This window comes from Eretmochelys imbricata, chromosome 3 (genome assembly GCF_965152235.1).
Source record: "Eretmochelys imbricata isolate rEreImb1 chromosome 3, rEreImb1.hap1, whole genome shotgun sequence".
NCBI lineage: Eukaryota > Metazoa > Chordata > Testudines > Cheloniidae > Eretmochelys > Eretmochelys imbricata.
Genome location: NC_135574.1, coordinates 142,943,144 through 142,965,360, shown reverse-complemented (window position 1 = coordinate 142,965,360; position 22,217 = coordinate 142,943,144).

The following is a 22,217-nucleotide window of genomic DNA, read 5'->3' as shown; positions in this document are numbered from 1 at the left end:
GTCGTGATGTTGTTGTGAAGCAAGGACAAAAGATAGCAGACCTCTTTGAGCCTGAGTCGATTGTAAAACCCCAGTGTGAAACTCAAGTTCCGACAATAGACCCAGCAAAGTTTGACTTTGGAGATTCACCAGTGTCCGAGGACTGGAAAGAGCGCCTGAGGAAGAAACTTTGTGAAAGATCCAAGGTGTTCTCACTGCATGAGTGGGATGTGGGATGTGCAAAAGGAGTAGAGCACAATATCAGACTACATGACTCTCGACCTTTCAGGGAGAGATCTAGGAAGATTGCTCTCTCTGAGATGGAAGATGTGCGACATCATCTTCAGGAGCTGGCTGCGAATGGCATCATTACAGAGTCCCGTAGCCCATACGCCTCACCCATTGTGGTAGTCCGCAAAAAGAATGGGAAAATCCGGATGTGTATTGACTACCGCACCCTAAACAGCCGTACTGTGGTCGACCAGTACACTATGCCTCGAGTGCAAGATGCCTTAGACTGTTTGCTGGGAAGCCAGTGGTTCTCTGTGTTGGATCTTCGAAGTGGATACTACCAGATCCCTCTGGGAGAAGAAGATAAGGAGAAGACAGCCTTCATCTGCCCATTAGGGTTTTATCAGTTCGAACGCATGCCCCAAGGGATTTCTGGAGCACCTGCCACCTTTCAACGTCTCATGGAGAAAGTTGTGGGAGACATGAATTTACTGCAAGTGTTAGTTTATTTGGATGACCTGATTGTGTTTGGAAGAACCTTAGAGGAGCATGAAGAAAGACTTCTTAAAGTGCTTGATAGGTTGGAGGATTATGGTCTGAAGCTTTCAATTGACAAATGCCAGTTCTGCAGAACCTCAGTGAAGTATGTGGGTCACATTGTGTCCCAAGAAGGTGTGAGTACTGATCCTGATAAAATAGAAGCACTCACTACATGGCCACGTCCAAGTAACTACAGAGAACTCAAGACCTTTCTTGGATTTAGTGGCTACTACCGCAGATTTGTGAAAAACTATGCTACGATTGTAAAGCCTCTGAATGATCTTACCAGGGGACATCAGTCCAGCAAGAACAAATCTAAGTCCAAGAATAAGGGGAGGTCCCCAAAGCCTCCTGTGCAGAGACACAATGGCCCCTTTGCACCATTTGGGCCACGGTGGGATGAGAGATGTGAAAGGGCTTTTCGAGAAATCATTACTTGCCTAACTCATGCTCCAGTCCTAGTTTTTGCTGACCCAAGCAAACCATTTATCCTGCATACTGATGCCAGTTTGGAGGGTCTGGGAGCAGTCCTGTACCAGGAAGTGGAAGGCAAATGTAAACCTGTAGCCTTTGCCAGCCGAGGATTGTCTGATAGTGAAACTCGCTATCCCACCCACAAGCTGGAATTTTTGGCCTTGAAATGGGCCATCACTGAGAAATTTCGAGACTACTTGTATGGTGCTCAGTTCCAGGTGTGGACAGACAACAATCCACTGACTTATGTGTTAACAAGTGCTAAGCTGGATGCTACAGGGCAGAGATGGGTGGCTGCCTTGGCTAGCTATGAGTTCAGCATTCAGTACCGATCAGGGAGAAGCAATGTAGATGCAGATGCATTGTCCAGGCGTCCGCAGGCTCCAGAAGTTGCTGTGATACCCACAGATGGAGTGAGAGCTATTTGCAGTGTGAGTCGCCGAGAGCCAGAGGCCCGTGAGGGCTTTCAGGGATGTGTTGCAGAAGCTTTGGGCCTGCCCCCTGAATGCATGCCTTCTGCTTCAGTGAACTATATTGCATTAGACCAATCTCCTTTGCCCATGCTCAATGCGGCTGACTGGCAAGAAGCCCAGCGGCAAGATATTGACATTCGTGATACACTACTTGCCAAAAGGGAGGGGCGAAGCCCAGCTGCGGTTGTCCCACCTAACCCAGAGGGTAAACTACTATTGAGAGAATGGACCAAACTAAAACTGATTCAGGGAGTGCTACACCGAATGACCACTGACCCTTTACAAAAACAACGAGCACAACTAGTACTGCCAAAAAAGTACAGAGCCCTGGCCATGAGGGCCCTGCATGATGACTTTGGGCATTTAGGGATGGAGAGGACCCTGGAACTTATTCGTAGTAGGTTCTATTGGCCCCGAATGGCTGAAGATGTTCACAGGAAATGTGAGACTTGCGCTCGATGTGTTCAAAGGAAAACTCTGCCCACGAGGGCTGCATATCTCAAGAACATCACCAGCAACAAACCTTTGGAGTTGGTATGCATTGATTTCTTGTCTGTAGAGGTAGACAAGAGGAATGTTGGAAACATTCTAGTAGTGACTGACCATTTTACACGGTATGCACAAGCATATCCCACACGTGATCAGAGGGCCACCACCGTTGCTCGAGTATTGTGGGACAAATATTTCTCAGTCTATGGATTCCCGGCTCGGATACACTCTGATCAGGGGCGGGATTTTGAGAGTCACCTTCTGAAGGAGGTGCTGAAGATAGCAGGAATTAAAAAGTCTAGGACAACGCCTTATCACCCCCAAGGTGATCCTCAGCCAGAGAGGTTCAATCGAACCCTATTAGATATGTTGGGAACTTTGCGACCAGAGCAGAAGGCAACCTGGAGCCAGCATGTCGCATTTCTGGTGCATGCCTACAATGCCACAAAGAACGATGCTACGGGAGTCACCCCATATCTCTTGATGTTTGGGCGAGAACCAAGATTACCCATAGACTTGTGCTTTGGTGTATCAGAGGATGGAGATAGCTATGAAACTCATCAGCAATATGTATCCCGACTAAGAGAAAAGCTGCGGGATGCTTATCGCTTAGCTACCGCTGCGGCTCGGAAGAACGCAGACCGCAACAAACATCGATATGATGCTAGAGTGCGTTCGCAGGAGCTCCAGCCGGGGGACAGAGTCCTGCTGCGAAATTTGGGTATTGCTGGCAAACACAAGATAGCTGACAGATGGAAGGCAATACCTTACCTGGTGATGGAAAAGCTGGGAGATCTGCCGGTCTACAAGATCAAACCTGAAGACGGTCCAGGGCAAATAAAGACGGTGCATAGAAACCTTTTGCTCCCTGTGGGGGAATTGGTAAGCACCCCTTATGAGATGGGCCACGGCAGGGCCGCCGGGCAGAACAGAGGTGCTAGACCAAAGCCGCCATCCAACACAGACAGTGGGCCCCCTGCAGCTAACTTACCCCTATTCTGCACATCTGAGAGTGAGTCTGAGGAGGAAGACACAACCTTGGTGTATCCTGGGATGGAGACAAGATTTCAGTCTCGATCAGCTGAACCAAACGAGAGTTTTCCCTCTTCCGCCCTAAACCCAATGGCGGAACTATTTAGGCCCCTTTCTGATACCCCGGTGCTGCTGATGAGACCCCCCTGTGATGACACACACAGGTTACTGGACAATGGGGACAGACAGGTAGAGGATGTCCTGGGCACCTTGGACCCTCCAGCGTTAGAACTAGGAGTGCAGGGGCCTACACCAGTAGCCGAGGGACCCTCCAGGGAAGCCTCTCCATCTGTCACTCAAGAGGATGTTCCCCCTACCTCGGCAACAGAGATTCTCAATAGACGAGACAGGGTGATAAGACCAGTGAAACGGTTAACTTATGATGCACCTGGGGTGACTAGTGAGGAGCCAATACATTTAGCACACAGGCTTGTGGAAGCTAAAGTGGGCTTCCTGAGGCCCTTTGGAGGAAACCAATGAGTTGGTATAAAGGGGGTGTGATTTGTCGGGACGACAAAGTCTCGGCTGGGGGGAGGATGTAAGCAGTGTCAGGATGAGCTCCACCCTGACATCTGGTGGTGAGGTGTGGCAAGTTGTGGAAAAGAACTTCAGGGGCCGATCTCATTTGCATAGGCACACCCACCACGCCTAGAATGAGACCATAGCTGCTCAAATGGTCACTTTGGCTGCTGTGGGATCCCCAGCGTCTCTGTTATTGGGGCAGGAAGAATAAATTCTTATTACCCTGATTATGGGAACTGTGCTTGGAACTGTACGTGGCCTTTTGTTATGATGGAGGGATTCACCATCAACTAAGTAGCACTCGCTAGGCAAGGGTCATGGGTTCCAAAACTGTGTGAATAGAGAGAGGCTGGGGACAAGTATTAATACTTGGTGGCATGGGCCCCTTGGTGAGGGCCTTACATGCTAATTGCACTTCCTCCTCTCTCCACTGTGGAATATCAGAGCTAATTTTGATTTCATTAGAAGTCTAGTTATAGGCTGCTGAGCTCACTTTGGGCTGACAGTGCACCAGCACTGGGGCTCCCCTACTACAAGCTGAATTCACCTAAGAGCTGAAATCACTGAGTGTTGTGTTAAGTAGTGGGGGAGCCTGAAGATATATTGTGGAGCAGTTTGCGGCACGGCTGGTGAAGCAGTTCAACGCGGAGCAGTGTGTGGATGGCAGGAGCTGCTTGTGGGTCGTGGAGCTGAGCGAAGGAGTTCGTGGGGCAGCTGGCGGAGCGGAGCGCAGCGGAGCGAAGGAGTTTGTGGGGCGGCTGGCGGAGCGGAGCGCAGCGGAGCGAAGGAGTTTGTGGGGCGGCTGGCGGAGCGGAGCGCAGCGGAGCGAAGGAGTTTGTGGGGCGGCTGGCGGAGCGGAGCGCTGCTATGGAGCTATGGGGCGGTCAGCTTCAGATCATGTAAGGTGCCTCTTACCCCCGTCCCATTTCCACCCAGGTTGGGAGGTAAAGCTCCGCAGATAAACTTTCGAACTCTGGGGCTGCCCTGACCAGGGACAGAGACTTTTGGGGCATTGGACTTTTGGGACCTTGGGTGATTTGGGGTTGCTGGACTCAAGAACCAAAGGGAAAAGGGCATGCCCCAATTTGCCTGGGGTGGGTTTTTTTTTGCTCATGGGTTGTGTTATGAATCCTGTTGGTGGTGTTTCCCCAACATAATGCCACATTGTTTCTCTCTGTTATTAAAAGGCTTTTGCTACACTCAGGCTATGTGCTTGCGAGAGGGGAAGTATTGCCTCTTGGAGGCGCCCAGCGGGGGTGGTATATATTTGTCCCAGGTCACTGGGTGGGGGCTCGAGCCGGTTTGCATTGTGTTATTGGAATGGATCCCCTAGATATTGAACCCGGCCCTTGTTGCTGCCAACTCTGACGGGCAGAAGGGTTACATGTACTTGAAAACTGTTATGTCCCATCTGTCTTCTCTTCTCCAGACTAAACAAACCCAAATTTTTCAATCTTCTCTCAGAAGTCATGTTTTCTAGACCTTTAATTATTTTTGTTGCTCTTCTCTGGACTTTCTACAATTTGTCCACATTTTTCCTGAAATGTGGCACCCAGAACTGGACACAACACTTCAGTTGAGGCCTAATCAGCACAGAGCAGAGCGGAAGAATTACTTCTTATGTCTTGCTTACAATACTCCTGCTCATACATCCCAGAATGAGGTTTGCTTTTTTTGCAACAGTATTATACTGTTGGCTCATATTTAGCTTGTGATCACTATGCCCCCAAGATCCCTTTCTGCAGTACTCCTTTCTAGGCAGTCATTTCCCACTTTGTATGTGTGCAACTGATTGTTCCTTCCTAAGTGAAGTACTTTGCATTTGTCCTTATTGAATTTCATCCTATTTACTTCAGACCATTTCTCTAGTTTGTCCAGATTATTTTGAATTTTAATCCTATCCTCCAAAGCACTTGCAACCCCTCCCAGCTTGGTATTGTCTGCAAACTTTATAAGTGTACTCTCTATGCCATTATCTAAATCATTGATGAAGATATTGAACAGAACCAAACCCATAACCTATCCTTCCAGGACCCCACTTGTTATGCCCTTCCAGTATGACTGTGACTTTTATATCGTCATAATTGTTAGACATGAACAGTTAATGCCTTATTTTCCAGGGCAAGAAAGGCAAAAAATTGAGGTGCTTCGATGAAGTGAGCAGTAGCGCACGAAAGCTTATGTTCAAATAAATTGGTTAGTCTCTAAGGTGCCACAAGTACTCCTTTTCTTTTTTCCTCAGAGAAGGGTCACAATTAAATTGCTGAACCAGGACTTTTTCCAACAGAGGCCCCTCTCCTAGGGGGAATATCTCCAGGCCCTGGCACTGAGAGCAGGGCAACCAGCAGCTGCAGAATTGGCTCTTTAAATCAGGGCCGCCCAGCTGGTGAAGCGGACGGGGGGGGCAAGTGGGGCAGTTTGCCCAAGGGTCCCCACGAGAATGTCTGAGGCTCCCCCAGCCCCATCCCTTGGCGTCTGAGCGCGCCACGTCCAGGAGCGGCTCCGGCGGGACCTGAGCTCCTGCCGCTTGGAGCCGCGTGGTAAAGGGGCAGGGCTGCGAGCACCAGTGGGCCGAGGGGCAGGAGCTCAGGCCCCGCTGGAGCCACGCCGCTGCAGCGCTGTCCAGGGTCGCTCCTGGACGCGGTGTGCTGAGGCGACGGGAGAGGCGGGGTAAGCGGCATGGTAAGGGGCTGGGGCTGGGGGGGGTTGGATGAGGGGCAGGGAGTCCAGAGGACAGGGAGAGGGGGGCGTTGGATGGGGCAGAGGTTTTGGGGGGGGCGGGGAACGGGGGGTTGCATCGTGGGAGTTCCGGGGATCTGTCAGGAGGTGGAGGGGGTGGATAGGGGTCGGGGCAGCCAGGGAGCAGGGGGGATTGGTGGGAGGTGGGGTCCCAGGGTAGTGATGAGGGGTTTTGGGGGGCGGGGCAGTCAGAGGACAAGGAGCAGGATGGGTTGGGGATTCTGAGGGGGGGCAGGAAGTGGGTGGGGGTCGGATAGGGGGCAGGGCCTTCATACAATTTTGGAACCTCAATGTGACCCTCCAGCCAAAAAGTTTGCCCTCGCCTGCCCTAATGTCTCCAAAAAAAAGTGGCTTTGCGTTTTAATTTAATCGCATGATACGCTCTATCTAGCAAGCCCGCGTTCACTCGCCGCATGCGTCCCCACTACTGTGGTGCCGCATTACCATTGATCCTCCCTCCCCCTCCGACTACTATTCTGGAAAATCTTTGACCTATATAAGCAGCCACGTCAGGCGTGCTCAGCACAGTGTCTACAGTATTTGTAATCTTTGTCATGTGTACTCTACTGAAACAGTATAACAAGCCCGTGGCTTTGCGTTTTAATTCAATCGTATGATACCCCCTTTTAATTTTAAAATATGGATCGGTTCGTTGTTAAGGTAAGAAAAGGAGCAGATAAGCTGTTCATGTGAAAGAGCCTTTTCGAAACTAGCACATGTGAAAAACAAACTAAGAAGTACAATGTCCCAACAGCACCTCGACTCACTCATGATTTTGTACATTGAACAAGAATTGGCTTCGTCAGTTAATTACAATGATGTGATTGAGGAATTTAAGTCCATAACACCAGGTGAGCAACGTCTCATTCTCTAGGACAGGAAGATGAAGACACCTTCATCTGTTTTGGTCACTTTGGGTTAGCTCATTATCTGGTTAAAGATAAAGATCATGAAAATTGACTGTATCTTTGTATAAGGCTGGTTATCACTACAGCAAAAATTTGGTATTTTGTGTCTCATTTTTTTAAGTAAAGTTTAGTTCAGGGGTCGGCAACGTATGGCACGCGTGCTAAAGACGGCACGCAAGCTGATTTTTAATGGCACGCTGCTGCCTGCCGGGTCCCAGCCACCGGCCCCGCCCAGCCTGCTGTCAAACCCAGGCCAGTAGTGGGCTGAGCGGGGCCAGCGGCCGGGACCCCGGCAGGCAGCAGCACGCCATTAAAAATCCTGCCCGCCCTGCCCCGCTCTTCTACGCCCCCCACAGGGGTAGGGTGAAGAAGCTTGGTCCTGCCGGCTGCTGCTTCAGGGCAGGCCAGCTCCCCCACTCCCCTGCCTCTTCCCCCAGCGTGCTGGGTTCCTGCCCCTTCTCCTCTCACTCCCTGCCGCCGATCAGCTGATGGCCCTTGCACAGGAAGGGAAGAAGTGGAGCCACAACACACTCGCTGCTCCAGGGAGGAGGCAGAGAGGAGGTGGGGAAGGGGGGTGGAATCAGGGCATATCCCCTCCTGCCCCCTGCCGTGAGCCACTCTGGGCAGGGGGCTGGGAGCACCCCCACGACCCTAGCCCACACCCCCAGCCCTCTACCCTGACCCCTGCACCCCCCGCACACCCTAGCCTCCTGCCCTGACCCCTGCATCTCCCCACGATCCCAGCCCTGACTCCTGCATCCCCCTCAATGCTCCCAGCCCTCTGCCCTGACCCCTGCACCCTCCTCACACACACCCAGCCCCCTGCCCTGACTCTTGCACCCCCCACATTCCCATCCCCACCCTGAGCACCAAATGGGAGCTCCTGCTTCCCCCCCCATTCCCATCTGCACCCTTGCACCAAATGAGAGCTGCCCAAGTAAGCACTCCACATCCAAACCTCCTGCCCCAACCCTGAGCCCCCTCCCTCATTCTAGTTTCTGGCCAGACCCTACACCCCAACCCCCAGGCTGCTCCTTCACCCCCAGCCCTGTGCTCAATGTACTCCCACATTCAGCTCAGTGCAGAGAGAGAGAGGAAGAGAATGGGCTAGAACCAGGGAGAAGGTAGGTACCCACTCTATGTGGGCAGGGCCGGGATCCCAGACTGGCAGCAGGCTAAGCGGGGCTGGCAGCCGGGACCCTGGCTCACAGGAGCCAGCGGACAGAACCCCAGACCGGCAGTGGGCGGAGCCGCCCACGCCGGTCTGGGATTCTGGTTGCCTGCCCCTTGCCAGCCAAGGTCCCGGCCGCAGGTCCCTCTCAGCCTGCTGCCGGCCTAGGTGAAAGGAACCCCAGGCTGGCAGTGGGCTGGCGGCATAAGATCAGTATTTTAATTTAATTTTAAATGAAGCTTCTTAAACATTTTGAAAACCTTGTTTACTTTATATATGACAATAGTTTAGTTTTATAATATATAAACCTATAGAGACCTTCTAAAAAATGTTAAAATGTATTACTGGCACGCAAAACCTTAAATTAAAGTGAATAAATGAAGACTCGGCACACCACTTCTGACAGGTTGCTGACCCCTGGTTTAGTTGTTAATTTTAAAAAAATTAAGTTTAGTTAAGTTTTAGTTTCTTTAGTTTGACAAATAAAAATAATGTCCTTTATGATTGAGTATTCAGTAAATGTTCACCTTTAAAAAAATAAATAAAATTCCCTGGGTGCACACCCTAATGAAATGTGCTGCGTACGCCTATGTGGACAATGCTTCTTGATGTTGCCAAAGCATAAGGAAGTGATATAAAGTAAAATTTAGAGCATACATTTTGCAAGATATTCTCCCTCCTGTGCATGATGGTTGTGACAGGTGCTTCAACGTCTATTTTAATTTCTGTCTCAGTTCAAATTGTTCTGCAACACACGGGGTACATAAGGGATTTTTCAATTAACTCCCTGTGATGATTTGGATCACAGAAACCCCCTGGGAGCTGCCACCTGATGTGCCCAGACTACTTCTACCCCTGCTTTCCCTGCCAGCTCAGGACTCCAGCACCCTGTTTTCCTGAGCCAGACACTTCCAACTGCTCCAACAAAGACCCAGGGTCTGAATTACTTGCCCCAAAGCTGCAGGTTTACCTGAAAGCAGCTAACAGAAGTGTTCCTGTTTTTAAACATTCAGATGCCCAACTCCCAATGGGGTCTAAACCCAAATAAATCCGTTTTACCCTATATAAAGTGTATACAGGGTAAACTCATAAATTGTTCGCCCTCTATAACACTGATAGAGAGATATGCACGGTTGTTTGCTCCCCCAGGTATTAATACATACTCTGAGTTAATTAATAAGTAAACAGTGATTTTATTAAATACAGAAAGTAGGATTTAAATGGTTCCAAGTAGTAACAGACAGAACAAAGTCACCAAGCCAAATAAAATAAAATGCGCAAATCTATGTCTAATCAAACTGAATAGAGATAAGATCCTCACCGGTTCCAGAATGCTCCCTTTTACAGACTAATCTCCTTTAGCCTGGGTCCAGCAATCACTTACACCCTTTGCACACTGTCCTTTGTTCCAGTTTCTTTCAAGTATCCTGGGGTGGGTAGGGAGGCTCTCTCTTTAGCCAGCTGAAGACCACCATGGAGGGGTCTCCCAGGGGTTTAAATAGACTTTTTCTTGTGGGTGGAGTCCCCCTCCTCATTCCTATGCACAGTCCAGCTCCAAGATGGATTTTAGGAGTTACCTGGGCAAGTCACATGTCCATGCATGACTCACAGTTTTTACAGGTAGCATCCATTGTTTACATGCTACCTTGAACGTCCTCAAGTAGACTTCTTATGTGGATTGGAGCATTCCCAGATTCATTGTCCTTTAAGCATCTCTTGATTAGGTACTTAACTTCAACATTCCTTTCTCCAGGAACTGACCAAGTGCTCTACTAAGGTTATTTAGAAATCAAGCCAGTATTCAGCCAATATTTATAACTTCGAATAGAAAAATGATACATGCGTGCAGATAGGATTAATAGATTCAGTAGATTATAACCTTTATATAGATATGTTACACAGTATATGTAGCATAGATAGATTCAGTAGATCATATTCCAGTTATGGCATATTCCCATAAAGCATTATGGGGTACAGCATCATATTACATAACAAAATGAAAGATACTAAGGGAATTTATTTGTTTGCAGGTATCATCACATAGTCAATGATCTTAGGGGTTAGAAAAATGAAATGTACATATCTTTCAGGATTTGAAAAGAGAAAGCAGAAGAAAACTAGACAGACGCAAGAAAAGGGAAAAATAACTTCACAAATTTCTTCAGGCACAATCCAAGTCAAGTCAGTTGACTGAGCTGAGCAATGCTGACATTCAAGGCTCTTCAGAGGTGGGAAGTGAAAGTGGTGTTGTAAGAGAAAAAGAAAAGGTGGTGTGTGAGGAATCCAAAATATTACCACATTCAGAAAACAATGTTATGGTTGTTGCAGAGGAAGAGAAGGAAATCCAGCCTCTTTGGATAGACAATGGAGAACGCAGCAGTAACATTGCTATAACTGAGAAACTGGTACAGTCGACTAGTCCTGCTGCTGTAGATGGGAATGACGAAGAAGAGTTGTGCAGTAACAACCAAGCCTCTTGGAAGTACCTAGATATAAAGAAAAAGAGATCTTATTGTATTGAAGGGTCCACCACGTAAGCCCAAAAACTTTCCTCGTGATTCTTTTGGCAGGAAATTGCCGATAACAGTTTTGTCTGAGTAATGGCGAACGTATTGAAAGAGACGGGATGGTGATGCTTCCTACTACAATATGGTTTAAAGTGCTTCAGTGTATTGATGATAAGAACAAGGTCCTACAAAGCTCCAAATTAATAATGGAAGAGGGAGCTAAACATGTGAGCAACTAAGTCAAGGAAATTCAAACAATGAAAGATTCCTGGCCAATTTTTTTTGAAGAAGCCAAACAAGTTGCTTCAAGCCTCAGCATTGACCCAAAAATGAAAAGTGACTCAAGGATCCGGAAGAACAAGTGATTCTTTGACAACACAGGGGGATGCAGGCTATACATTTGACTCTCCCAATATTCAGTTCAAAGTACAGGTTTTCTTCCCGACAATGGATTTTATTCTATCAGAGCTAGGAGGTCTTGATGAAAGAATGGCTGAAGTCTCAAATTTATTTTCACCTATTTTGTGTCTGCCATATAAAGAGGATGAATCTTCTATAGAAAATTTTGTTGACACTTTGGCCACAGCATAGCCAAAAGACCTCCAGAGAGAAGATCTTGAAGAGGAACTTAGAATCTTTTGCAAAATAAAAGAAGATTCCAACTTAAGAGTTGATGGACATATAACCTCTGCACTTACACTTCCAAAAAAGGGTTGGAAAATGTGTTTCCACAGATTTGTATTTGTTTACACCTACTAACAGTGTTGCCAGTGTCGGTAGCATCAGGAGAGCGTGCATTTAGTAAGCTAACATTGATTAAAAATAATTTTTGTTCAGCCACCGGGGAAGAAAGGCTGAACCATTTGGTCACTTTGAGCATAGAATATGAAATGGCCAAAGACATAGGTTTTGATGACATTATTAATGAGTTCACCAAAATGAAAGTGAGGAAAAAAATTGCAGCTGTATAATTAATGTTCAGAACAATTTGTAAAAAAATTATTTCATAAGAAGCATTAAGTAATTGCAAATGTATACATACCATTAAAGCATTTAATGTTTTTAAATAATGTATTTCATGTATTTTCAAATTATTAAAAATTAATTTTTGAATGTATTTCACTGGTTATTTTTTACATTTCCAAATACATGTTACTATAGTATTGCAACTTTTTTTTTAATGGAAGGGGCCCCCGAAATTGCTTTGCCCCAGGCCCCCTGAATTCTCCGGGCGGCCCTGCTTTAAATAGGTGTGCTGGGAGAGCAGAATTAATGTACGCACTGTGGAGATGAAGAGCAGTATTAACTCATGTCCAGAAGGAGGCAGGACTTTGTGTAAAATTATGTAAATGTTTGTAAATTTAAGCTGTGGGCAGGTATGCAAATATAGCTCAGCTGGGCCCCAGAGATCCATGTCTATCCTTTACTTTCTTTTGTTTTAATTTGTTCTGTTATTTGTGCTCCTTCCTTTGAGATGAGATCCTAACGGTTTGTGGTGGTGGTTTTTCTCTATACTCAGTGGTTGTGAATTGCCCCATTGATTCTTTTGATAAACATTTTTCACTGGTATGTTAGCATTTGTCTCCCCGGTTCATATTCCAAAAGGCTGCAATATCACAGTGCTCTGAATAATACTCTCTCTTTTCTTCCTTTTACCTTCAATTATTTTTATGTAATTCTGAACTTTGAAGAGTTTTCCTTTGGAAGCAAATTCTAGTTAGTTCTATTATTGTTGTTCTGTAGGGTTAATCATGCTGGTGAATAGCTTTGTATTTACAGCAGTTGATACTGCTACTGTTCTACTGGATTACATAGTTGTCTTTCTATATTAACAGGTTTCAGAGTAGCAGCCTTGTTAGTCTGTATCCGCAAAAAAAAAAAAAAAAAGGAGTACTTGTGGCACCTTAGAGACTAACAAATTTATTTGAGCAAATTTATGCTCAAATACATTTGTTAGTCTCTAAGGTGCCACAAGTCCTCCTTTTCTTTCTGTATTAATGCCTTTTTCATCTCTTTCAGTTCCCTTGGGCTTATAGTGCACAATCCATGGGGGGAGGGAGGAAGGAAGGGGAAGCACCTGTAAGGCCCTACTCTGTAAACTATACAAAACATTCCCAGTGAATAGTGCAACAGGGAGCCCTGCAGGCTCTGTCATTCATTACACTAAAACAACGAAATCACCCATGTATGCAATGCGCGCTCTGCCTGCTGTGTTCTTCCTTGTTTGTTTAAAGAGACAAGGTTTATGGCACAGGACCCTAAGAGCCAATTAAAGCAAGAGTGAAACTGAAACTTGATAACAGCAGTAGTACTTGGGTAGGGTAAGGAATCGTATGTTGCCATTGTCTATCCCATAGCTATTTTGTATTATTGTTATTTGTATTACTGTAAGGCACCCCAGTCATGGACCAGGACCCCATTGTGCTAGGCGCTGTACAAACACAGAACAAGGGGAGAATACCACTTTATCATCATAAGTATCCCTCTTTCCATCAAGGTTTCTCTGTTGTAACTTATGTTTTCCCCTCTCTCCAATCTTAATCATATTTTTCAACCACCAGCTCCCCTCTCTCTTGCCCTGCCATTCCTTCTGCTCCAGAAATCAATTGCCATTCTAAGCATGCCAGCTCTAGACACTGTAAATGTCATTGCCTCCAGCCCTTTACCCTATCCAGTGCTCCTGATCCAAACATGTACCTGCTTCCTCGTTTTTACTGCTCAGCCTGTCAGGCTTGCTGTTTGGCTGGAGGAGTGTTGAATGAATTGTAATTCACCCTTGTGCTTGCCTTGAATGTATAAACACAGAGAAAACAATCCTAAAATATTTTTGATCATTTGGGGAAAGTTAACTGCCAAAAAAATGTCTAGTGGGTCTAAGTGTGCTGGATGCATTTCTCCTTGCCACACATACACCAATCAAATAAGATAACAATGGAAATCCACTGGGCCCATTTCTTGGAGAGATGTAAAGGGGTGAAACTAGAAATGTCACTCCTTGGAAAATTTCTCCATCCTAAGGGAGATCCTTGGCTAGCACAGAGCTTTTACAATGACTTTAGGCTGAACCCCCTACCTGCCTCTGGAATAGGTGTGGTGGCTATGGAACCATGAGCAGCCAGAATGTAAGCTAGAGCAAGCCTATGGCTGCTCTGCGTTGCATCAGGGGCCAGAATCCTGGAAGGTGCTTAGTTGCTGTGCCAAGTAGATCTTGGTTGGAGCACAGTGTCAAGTCCACCGTGTGCAAATTAATCACTTCCCCATTTCTTTGTCTACATAAGTGACCTTATTTTTCCCACAGTTCAAGTGGTGAAAAGGATGTTTACATTTCTTTAAGCACCCTGCCACAGTGACTGAGTTGACTGTAAATGGAGTTATGTTTACAATTGAAATGTTGATAATAATTTTAAGATGTTAATTATTTTAAAGCATAATAAGGAGATATTAATGAATATTTGTTGAAATTAAAATTGCATTTTTTTGTTTTTATTTGGATTGTGGATCTATATATGTAGCATAGGGAATATGTTAAATAAGGAGTGAATGTTGTTTGGAATTTCTGTTCAGATGGTGGCGGCTAATGACTTACCTAATCATTTCCTGGTTTTTTAATGTGTTTTAGTGAGAAAACTTATAGGACAACCACTTTAAAGGTTTCAATATTAGGACTAAGTGAGAAACATTTTTCCTGTCTGTAACAGGGTGGCACTCACCTCTCTCTCTGGTTGCAGTAAGTCTTCAGTGATTCAGCCCCCTGGCCAACTCACCCACAGACTGTAAGTTCAACACAAGCAAAACAAACCCCTTCCAGGATATGCAGTCTGGGAGAGGCCTACCTCAGTACCCCACAGTTGGAACATCTCTTGCTTCAGCTCTCCCTGGGCTCAGTCTCTTAAATAGTCCCACAGCCTTTAAATAGTCCTGGCTCTGGCATAGGGCCATAACCCCAAGGCTTCCTCCCTGGACCCAATGCCTTCATCCTCTCTGGGCCCTATTGGCCCTAGCTGGGCCACTAAACAGTTCAGGTCCCCTTCTGGGGATATATCAAAGTCCAATATCACTGACCCTCTTGGAAGTCTTCAATCCCCTCTCCTGGAAATAGTTCAGTTCCCCTCTTGGGGGTTAGGCCAGTTCATCTGTGGCCAGTTGGGGGAAACCAGGCATGACCACTACTTCAGGTCCCAGCCCAGGAATCCTATAATGTGCTACTGCATCCCCTTTAACTCAACTCATGTTCCCTGGGCTACTTCCTTGCAGCCCTTCTTCACCTTCATGAACACTTCACCCTTACCGTTGGGCATTCAGCTACCAAAACTCAGCAGTCAGCCAGGAGCTCCTTCTTATTCCCCTGGTCCCTGCCATCAACTTCTCTGTCCATGGTACTACAGTTCCTTCTGCCAGCCAGGAACACCATCCTTGATCCTCTGCTTCCCCCCAACAACTGACTCTGCTCAGGTACTGCAGCTCTTTTTATATGGCCCTGTTGGGCCTGGATTGGCTGCTTCCCTGCAGTCTCTTCCTGATTGGCTGTTTGGAGAACTCACCTCCACTGCTCTTTTCTGGGACAGGGTATGGTAGGACCATGAGGCCTCCAGCAGAAGGCCTTTGGGTCTCATACACCTGTCAGACCACCCCACAAAAAAATTAGATTTTTTTTTTATTTCTATTCCACAACAGAATGAAACAAAGGCCTTTTCAAGTTTTTCATAAAAAACAAGAGAGAGACAGAAACCTACCTCAAAATACCCAATAGCCTAGGTAGTTAGGACAGTCCGCTGGAATGCAGAAAATTCAGATTCATGTCCCTGCTCTGAATCAGACCAGCTCTACTCAACAGGTGGGTTTTTTGTTAATGAATTATACTTTCATATACATCATGTTATCACAACTGACATAAAGCTAATCTATTTATGGTACCTCCTCAAGTCTTTTCTTTCAAAATTAAATAAATAACCAATCTGAATGTTTCAAATATTTAATATTCACAATAACCACAGTGTGAACAAGAGGGGAAAACACAGTTGTTTGTAGGAAACACATGAGGAGGAAATAAGCCCATTCTCTAGATAAGTAACAATCAGCAGAAAACTGCCATGCCATCAGGTTTTACAAAGGATGGAGTAGAATGTGTTGGAAGATTAGAATGGAATGAAGGTTGTATAGAACACAAATACCTGACAGAAGAATGATAAAAGAGCATGGTCTGGCAGTCTGCAGAAATGATTCAAATAAATCTCTGTGCTTTGGCAAAAGAAATTAAGAAACAGAAACAAAATAACCCATATGATTCATGTATTTTTCTTTCTTACTTTTTCAGTTGATGTATGTAATGTCTAAGGTGATCTCTCACGTCATCTTCCCTCTAAAAGGGAACAGTTCGCTTTTAGTTATATTGGAAATATACAGTAGTGAAAGTATGGCTTATTTACTTGTTGGTCTGGTTTATGTTAAATGGCACCTCATGAAGTAAAATAATACATTTTATAATTGGAAAAGGGGTTATATAATATTAATGAGTAAGAGGTAATGAAGACAGCTTTACTGGCTTATAAAAAGCAAAACAGTTGGAACTCACTAAGAAACACATTAAGAATATGTCAATAAACTCTCATTTTCACAAGAATATAAAACTCCCAAGACACTAACTTGAAAGCATCCTATCATTCCCCCACTACACCATATTTTCTGTAAAGTCTATACGCAAGTTTCTGTCCTTCAGTGTTAAGTCTCTATAAAGTTCAGCCAATCTTGCTGAAAGAAAATGAGTTGTAAAAACAAATCTGAACTGTCTTCAGAAGTTTCTATTCAAGGACAAACTGAACATTTGCAAGTTTAAGCTTAAGCACAGCACAGTACTTGTGGCTTTCTACATGGTACACACTCCTGTCAGGAACATTGGCTTAAAGCAAACAGTGTTTCTATTTGGTAGAAATAACTAGTTATGACTTAAAATGTGACATTTATTATTATATTTATATTTATTATTATATATTATATTTATATTTTATTATATTATATTATATTATGACATTTATTATTATATATTATATTAATATTTTATTATATTATATTATATTTATTATTATATAATATTTTTGGGCAGCGATTTTCAACCTTTTATCATTTGCAGACCCCTAAGAAATTTCAGATGGCACTGCAGACCCCTTTGGAAATCTTAGACATAGTCTGCAGACAACAGGTTGGAAACCATTGTTTTAGAGCCTATTAGCTGAAATTACCAGATGTATTAATGTTAGGAAAGTGCTGTAGCAATTAACAACAATTAGGTTTCTTACCATAAATGTATGACCATAAATAAATAGCATTTTATCTGAACATTTCAGTTATGCACTCAAACATTTAATTGACATAATGTGCTGCCACTCCTTATGTTTTCTTCTCTCACTTCCTATCTACATAGATCTGGGGCTAGTAACATTCATAATAAAAATAAACCAATTTCATTTCAACCTCTCAATAAAAACGCACTCGTGATGAAATGTTCTCCGAGCTCATGCTGTCCTCCCACACTGTCAGAGCACAGATGAATGCGTGGAGGCAGATAATGTCAGAGTGCAGGAAAGCACAAAATGACCGGGAGGAGAGCTGGCGGGCTGAAGAGAGGGCTGAAGCTCAAATGTGGCGGCAGCATGATGAGAGGAGGCAGGATTCAATGCTGAGGCTACTGGAGGATCAAACCAGTATGCTCCAGTGTATGGTTGAGCTGCAGCAAAGGCAGCTGGAGCACAGACTGCCACTACAGCCCCTGTGTAACCAACCGCCCTCCTCCCCAAGTTCCATAGCCTCCATACCCAGACGCCCAAGAACGCGGTGAGGGGGCCTCCGGCCAACCAGCCACTCCACCACAGAGGATTGCCCAAAAAACAGAAGTCTGGCATTCAATAAATTTTAAAGTTGTAAACTTTTAAAGTGCTGTGTGGCATTTTCCTTCCCTTCTCCACCACCCCTCCTGGGCTATCTTGGTAGTCATCCCCCTATTTGTGTGATGAATGAATAAAGAATGCATGAATGTGAAGCAACAATGACTTTATTGCCTCTGCAAGCGGTGATCGAAGGGAGGAGGAGAGGGTGGTTAGCTTACAGGGAAGTAGAGTGAACCAAGGGGTGGGGGGTTTCATCAAGGAGAAACAAAGAGAACTTTCACACCGTAGCCTGGCCAGTCATGAAACTGGTTTTCAAAGCTTCTCTGATGCGCACCGCGCCCTCCTGTGCTCTTCTAACCGCCCTGGTGTCTGGCTGCACATAACCAGCAGCCAGGCGATTTGCCTCAACCTCCCACCCCGCCATAAACGTCTCCCTCTTACTCTCACAGATATTGTGGAGCACACAGCAAGCAGTAATAACAGTCGGAATATTGGTTTCGCTGAGGTCTAAGCGAGTCAGTAAACTGCGCCAGCGTGCCTTTAAACGTCCAAATGCACATTCTACCACCATTCTGCACTTGCTCAGCCTGTAGTTGAACAGCTCCTGACTACTGTCCAGGCTGCCTGTGTACGGCTTCATGAGCCATGGCATTAAGGGGTAGGCTGGGTCCCCAAGGATAACTATAGGCATTTCAACATCCCCAACAGTTATTTTCTTGTCTGTGAATAAAGTCCCTTCCTGCAGCTTTTGAAACAGACCAGAGTTCCTGAAGATGCGAGCGTCATGTACCTTTCCCGGCCATCCCACGTTGATGTTGGTGAAACGTCCCTTGTGATCCACCAGAGCTTGCAGCACTATTGAAAAGTACCCCTTGCGGTTTATGTACTCGCCGGCTTGGTGCTCCGGTGCCAAGATAGGGATATGGGTTCCGTCTATGGCCCCACCACAGTTAGGGAATCCCATTGCAGCAAAGCCATCCACTATGACCTGCACATTTCCCAGGGTCACTACCCTTGATATCAGCAGATCTTTGATTGCGTGGGCTACTTGCATCACAGCAGCCCCCACAGTAGATTTGCCCATTCCAAATTGATTCCCAACTGACTGGTAGCTGTCTGGCATTGCAAGCTTCCACAGGGCTATCGCCACTCACTTCTCAACTGTGAGGGCTGCTCTCATCTTGGTATTCATGAGCTTCAGGGCAGGGGAAAGCAAGTCACAAAGTTCCATGAAAGTGCCCTTACGCATGCGAAAGTTTTGCAGCCACTGGGAATCGTCCCAGACCTGCAACACTATGCGATCCCACCAGTCTGTGCTTGTTTCCCGAGCCCAGAATCGGCGTTCCACAGCATGAACCTGCCCCATTAGCACCATGATGCATGCATTGGCAGGGCCCATGCTTTCAGAGAAATCTGTGTCCATGTCCTGAGCACTCACGTGACCGCGCTGACGTCGCCTCCTCGCCCGGTATTGCTCTGCCAGGTTCTGGTGCTGCATATACTGCTGGATAATGCGTGTGGTGTTTAATGTGCTCCTAATTGCCAAAGTGAGCTGAGCGGCCTCCATGCTTGCCTTGGTATGGCGTCCGCACAGAAAAAAGGCGCGGAACGATTGTCTGCCGTTGCTCTGACAGAGGGAGGGGCGACTGACTACACGGTTTACAGGGTTGGCTTCAGGGAGCTAAAATCAACAAAGGGGGTGGCTTTACATCAAGGAGTATTTCAGGCAGGACTTCACGGAGGGTTCCAATAAGAAATGGTGCACCTAAGTTATTGTTCTTTTTGGAACAAGGAGGTTAGTCTGGCCTCTGATTGATACATGGCTAGATTTACCTCGCTGCACCTTCCCTGTGAGTGACTGCAGTGTGACCTAGAGGAATGAGTCCCCTAGACGGCGGAGGGGGGGGGAAGCAAATGAGTACAAAACAAATCTGGTCTATTTCTTGTTTTGATACATTCCATCTATCTTTTACATCTTTGGCTGGCAGCAGACGGTGCAGAAGGACTGCATGCCATCCACATCTCAGGGCTGCTCGGCAGAATATGGTACAATGTGACTGTAAGCCATCCTCATCGCTTGCCTGCCCGGCAGAAGATGATGCAATAGAACTGCTAGCGATCCATATCACCTGCCTGCTTACCATAAGATGGTTCAATAGGACTGACTGCAGGACTAAAGAGAATGAATTGATCAAGTCACTCCAAATTTAGTCCCTGCGCCCATGTCTGCCCAGGCGCTCCTGATTGACCTCAGACAGGTGACCAGGAGCACCTTGGACATGACAATGACGGCTACCAGTCCTATTGTACCGTCTGCTGCCACAAGGCAATGGGTTGCTGCTACTGTGTAGCAATGCAGTACCATGTTTGCCAGCACCCAGGAGACATACGGTGACAGTGAGCTGAGCGGGCTCCATGCTTGCAGTGGTATGGCGTCTGCACAGGTAACTCAGGAAAAAAGGTGCAAAACGATTGTCTGCCCTTGCTTTCACGGAGGGAGGGAGGGAACGGGGGCCTGACGATATGTACCCAGAACCACCTGCGACAATGTTTTAGCCCCATCAGGCATTGGGATCTCAACCCAGAATTCCAATGGGCAGCGGAGACTGTGGGAACTGTGAGATAGCTACCCACAGTGCAACACTCCGGAAGTTGACTCTAGCCTCGGTACTGTGGAAGCGCTCCGCCGAGTTAATGCACTTAATGCACTTAGAGCATTTTCTGTGGGGACACACACACTCGAATATATAAAACCGATTTCTAAAAAACCGACTTCTATAAATTCGACCTAATTTCGTAGTGTAGACATACCCTTAGAGAGAGACAGAGAGATTAATGAGTTTGCTCTATAGCGGGGTGGCCAACCAACAGGCGCCAACTTTGCAATGTGCCAGAGAGTACTCACGGCTCCACCCCTAGCTCTGCCACAGGCCCTGCCTCCACTGCCCCCCCTTCCCACACCCTCCCGAGCCTGCCGTGCCCTCGCTCCTCCCTCTCCCCCTCCAAGCCTCCTGCATGCCACAAAACAGCTGATGGGGAAGGAGGGAAAGGCGCTGATCAGCAGGGCTGTCAGTGGGTGGGAGGCGCTGGGGGCAGGAGCTGATGGGGGGGCTGCTGACATATTACTGTGGCTCTTTGGCAATGTACATTGGTAAATTCTGGCTCCTTCTAAGGCTCAGGCTGGCCACCCCTGCTCTATAGTCTTAGCTACCAGCCAGGTGGCTTTTAGCTCACACAGTAGAGGCTCATGCACTAAGCTCCAGAGGCCCCAGGTTTGACCCTGACCGACGACAACTGGGGTCTGTCGGTGCTACACTAGCTCTGCTTTTTTTAATTAATTTTGAGTCAGGTCTTTTGTACAATAGTTGACATAATGCCTGTGGACTGACACATGACCTCAAATGCCTTTGGAATGGCTGAATATCATTTTGGATTTGTGGACTTTCTGAGCCCAACACTAGTGAAATAGAAAGGTTCTTTGTTTACATAAAGGTGATCTAGTCAGACCCTATTAGGTGACACCAGTGGCCTCAGAAGGAGAGTGCCCCATTCTGGTTTGCCAGTGAAGTCCTGCAGAGGAGTTCCAAGAGGGAGGAACCAGACACAGACCACCATCTTCAAGAACTAAAGGAAAGGAAGAAGCCTTTGCTTGCTTGCCTGAAATGGCTGCTGTTGTGGCTGTTGCTGCCAGCCATGCAACGCCAGCAGGTCTGATCAAGAGGGTTGTGCTTCCACCTCCCTCTGAGCGGTAGGAATCATCTCAGATTTGACATCCACAAGCAAGTAATCTCTAGTCAACCAGCAAGTCTATTTGCATTAAAATGTCTAAGTCAGTGAGACCACTGGCTAACGTTTTCAACTGTATTCCTGCTTCTTGAAGCTGAATGAAACCACCAGAGTCACCACAAGCATTCATTTTGGTTTTCTTTTATTTTCTATTAGTAGGGGGATGCCTCTATATCAGGATCTTGAACTGTTTTTTGGGGGGGTGGGTTGGTTTTTTTTTTTAATTCCAGCAGATGGCTGGTGAGTGTGTGTGGAGTGTAAGGGTATATAGAGTGCAGCACCTTCACAGTAGTTCCTCAAATACTTAAACAGCCTTAGGTTAAACAACCTGCTGTCAAAAAGATTACATGAATATATTCTATGGCTTAGGAGATGCACGTTTAATCCTGAGAAATCATGTTGTTTTCACCTACATTTGACATTTGAATATTAAAGGTAACAAGCTGTGTCATATTGAATTGTGTTGGAATGTTTCACTTTAACCT